Genomic DNA, 4,739 nt, shown 5'->3' with positions numbered 1-4,739 from the left:
GTAGTACTATGTCCAGTTTTCTGAGGAACCGCCCAACTGATTTCCAAAGTGATTGTGCAAGCTTGGAATCTCACCAGCAATGGAGAAGTATTCCTCTTTCTCCACATTCTCGCCAGCATCTGCTGTCACATGAAGTTGTGATCTTAGCCATTCTGACTGGTGTGAGATGGAATCTCAAGGTTGTTTTGATTTACATTTCCCTGATGATTAAGGATGTTGGACTTTTTTTTTTAAAGGTGTTTCTCAGACATTTGGTATTCCTCTGTTGAGAATTCTTTGTTTAGCTCTGTACCCCATTTTTAATGGGGTTATTTGAATTTCTGGAGCACAGCTTCTTGAGCTCTTTGTATATATTGGATTTTAGTCCTCTATCAGATTTAGGATTGGTAAAAATCCTTTCCCAGTCTGTTGGTGGCCTTTTTGTCTTGTTGACAGTGTCTTTTGCCTTACAGAAGCTTTGCAATTTTATGAGATCCCATTTGTCAATTCTTGATTTTACAGCACAAGCCATTACTGTTCTGTTTAGGAATTTTAACTGGGAAGCTTTGCTATAGCAACTTTAATGAGAGGGCAGCTGACATCTGCTTTACTTTTGGGTCCAGCACTTTCCTTCTCAATTTACAACTTATGCATGAAAACACAGCTAGAATTTTCACATATCATTAAGAGTAGATGTTGAAATAAATTCAATCACTAATATCTGTGTGAGATGATATGCAGCAATTTTCATTTTTCCAGTTACGGGTCTTAGGCAATAGTTCCATTTTAACATCACTAGCTGTAGAGGCCTGATTTTGAACTTTTAATATTTTTATCTTTAATATTATGAAATTATCTTAGGAATTGTAGAGTAGATAATTTCAGTTTTTTCAATTTATTGCTTTATATGTTTTTCTAATGAGTGATGATATTTGTTTATATTCATCCTAAAGAATTTGTTCTATATCTATACCTATATGTATACCTATATCTTTACCTATATCTATACATATATCTATACATATATCTATATCTATATCTATATCTATATCTATATCTATATCTATATCTATATCTATATCTATATCTATATCTATATCTATCCATCTACCTATCTAACTTAAATGTATGTCTTAATAAGCAAGACTGTTCAATGATTGGAATCAAAGTAAAACCAAAGTCATTGTGGCATTGTGGCCCTTCCCCCTTCTTTCCTTGTAAATGTCAGATTTCTTCCTTTATACATATTGCAACAAAGAATCTTCTTGCCTTGTTTCTATAATTGGGGTCCTTAACCCCTGGGGACTTCAATGTAGAAAGAAAATTGAATTTTTACACATCATGTGCTGGTGTAAGTGTAATCTCCAAGGCCCCATTCTCAGAGTAGACACTATCATAATTGTATAGCATAGCACCTCAGACTCATCAAAGCAAAACTTGGCATGCAACTGAATGTGCTAATATACACTATCCTTATTATTTTTGCTTTTCTGTTAATTTTGAGGTATTTAAATTATTGCATAAAAGTGATTTGCAACTCAGTTGTTGATAAGGTACTTATCTGAAGCATTTATTTGAACCATAGAACTTTTTCTCTGTCTTCCTCTGTCTCCCCCTCTTCCCATTTCCTTCTCTTTCTCAGCAGATGGTCCTCTGGCTCATAGAATTTTTTGATCTCCTTTACAATGTTTCCTGATCATTTGTTTTATGGGTTCTTCTATTGCATATATATACATTAGAACTCTAAATGATTATTTATGGCTGGTGGGGTCATAAACCCCACAGAACAATTATTACCTTGCTAATCAAGGATAATTTCTTTCTAACTGCATTCTAAATACTTACCAGGTAGTTTTAGCTCTTATCAGAGAACATTTTTATTTGTTTGTGGGGGAAGAAAGTCAATTCTAATGTATGAATACTTCCTACCCTCCTATGGCCTTAAATCTGGTAATCTGGCTGAATGTTATCCTCAGAATAAGAATGGCACAGTGTCCCCTTTCTGAATACCATGATGATCGTCCCAGTTGTGGTTGATATGCTGCATGGTCAGTAAGGAGAACTGGATATTTTTCTTGCTTGGCAACTTGCATAGCACCTTTGGATATTATAAAATTCTGTACTCAGTGATGAGCCTTGGAGCTTAGATTCAGTTCAGTTTCTGCAAGTTCTACACCTGAAGTGTGTGGTGTCTTCTATAATAGAATCTGAGATCCTTTCTCTAGAAGACACAAGGGGCAAAGTCAAAAGCCTATATTGTTTGGGGTGTTCTTGGACTGATTGTACAAATAAATAAGAAGGAATTTTCCAATTGCCAGCATAGATTTGATTTTGTTACCTTATGATTTTTAAGAGGACCATTGTTATCCCAGTGCAATTAAATATATAAATATAAATATAAATATATATTTATATATATGTACATATATTTGTACATATTTAACTATGTATTTAAAAATTAAATAGTATATATACATACACACACACACACATAATCACACACACACACAAACTTTATATATATATATATATATATATATATATATATATATATATATATATATGCAATCTTCTGTAAGTAAGCATAAATATTTTCTAATGGCTTTCAAGCACCCTTAGTGTTATTTATTCCTTCTCCTTCCCTCTTCTTCTATTTTATACCCATCATACCTCCTCAGATAAATATCACTTCACTAGTTTTATTCTCATTTTCATCTTCATAGGTATTATGAGCTATTAATCTCAACTCCAGAGTCCCTGTTTGCTCCTGTGTGCCATAATCCCTTTTTACTTTCTTGGTATCCACAGAAACATTAAGTATATTCAGGTTATTGAAAAAGTATTGCTATAATATACTGCAAATGAGTTCCTAATTGTTTAACAAAATTTTTAAGCAATTTTTGACAACCTATTTATTAATATGCTGAAATAACATACTAACAAAATGACTAACAAATAACACAAAATAAAGTAGACTCATGATCTTTTAATTTTTACATTAGTAAAAGTTTAAGTTAATAAAGCTACTTGAAAAATAGTATCAATACCATTGGTAGAAGATATGGAAAATAAAAGCAGTTTTGTACTTTAAACAATAGTTTTAAAAATGCATAATCAATAGTTTTAACTTTGATTTCAAGTAATAAGTAAAATAATGAAATCATTATTAATTTCTGTCATTAAATACAAAGTCACTTTTAAAAGAATACTACTATTTAATCATATAGAAAATAATTGCCATTATGATGTCATAGTATAATTTCATTTTGAAAATACAAGTTTACTACCACATAAAACTAAACTATCAAATTAGGTGATAAGATGTTACAAACACTATAAGATAATTTAGGGTCAAAGTTTATTTTTGACATAGAAAAGCAATATATTTCAGAATAATATCAACAATATATTTTATATTTAGTCAAATAAAATGTTAGCAGTTTTATATATAGGAATAACTGTTATTAACTTGATTTTTACAGGCATTAAATTGTTAAAGAATCAATAAAATTTTATAATGTTTTTCATATGTTAATGTATTTCTTCTAGTTCTCATAAAGCTAAAATATAATTGGCCATTTGAGTCAGTGTCACATAAAACATAAAATAACATAAAACCAAATAAAGCATTTTAAATATCTTTCACATAACATTTAAATAAAACTGAAATGTTTTCAAATTTGCAAGTTTTTGATGATGTACATAGTAGCTTTAGAAATTAGTGTGTAAGGTACTAAACTCTGGCCAATCATTTTTTCACATAACTCATATTTTCAATGTTAAGTCAATACTGTATGAGGATTTAGTATAGCCTCAGATATAAATATGTATTTATTAATAGTAATTTAATGTCTTATATTTTGCATTGTCTACTTTTAATAATCATTTAAATTACTACTTTATCATAAATGGACTCTGGTGACTAAGAATGCAAGAATGCATACAAGCATTGAAAGGAATTATATTCCATAACTTAGATATTGTCATTCCGTGCCAATTTTTATTCTGAAATAAGCATTCAATGGATTTCTAAATGTTTAAGTAGCCAGGGGAAGTGGCCCACAGGAAGCATAGTAGAGTACATGAAGAGAGAAAACATGCAGCTGTGGCCACCAAGGGACAGGAGTAATTATGAGACTAAAGAACAGATGGAAAATATAAACAGCAACCTGAGAGTGTTAATTCCTTATATGAAATAAAGGAGGCAATGCAAATAGAGAAAATGAATTGAGCTACAGTAGGTTTCTAAAATCTCATACTTGTTTTGCCTGTAAGGAAGTAGTGATTATAGATCACTTTGAGAGAATAGTTTTAAAGGAGTCGTGGGCCACAGGTTCAAGTACAGATATCCTGCTCTGGATTATTAAAGAGCACTGGAACCCAGAAAACAAGAACTTCATTATTTTTTACTAAATTGTCACTCAAATTTCTGTTTGATAGTACCCTGAAGCTAACTGCTCACCCAAAAGAATAACTAAGATAAGAACGAGGAAACAGCTGCATGTTACCATTTCTGAGTTTAAAACAGAAAATGATGCATATTTCATGTAAGTCACAATTCACGTAGTGCAGTTGCTCACAGTGACCTTTCTTAAATGACAATACTTTACTTTATGAATGTGCAATATTTTGAACCTTGCCATTTGCCCTAATGTCTATTCTTCAAATTTGATTTATCCACCTCCACTTTTCCAGAGTTGTGTATATAAGATTGGTCCCAATGCACTTTGGAATTTTTATGACAGGGCACCAGAGAATAA

This window comes from Mus pahari, chromosome 3, assembly GCF_900095145.1.
Source record: "Mus pahari chromosome 3, PAHARI_EIJ_v1.1, whole genome shotgun sequence".
Classification (NCBI taxonomy): domain Eukaryota; kingdom Metazoa; phylum Chordata; class Mammalia; order Rodentia; family Muridae; genus Mus; species Mus pahari.
The sequence above is the reverse complement of the archived record's forward strand: the minus strand, read 5'-3'. Positions refer to the sequence as shown.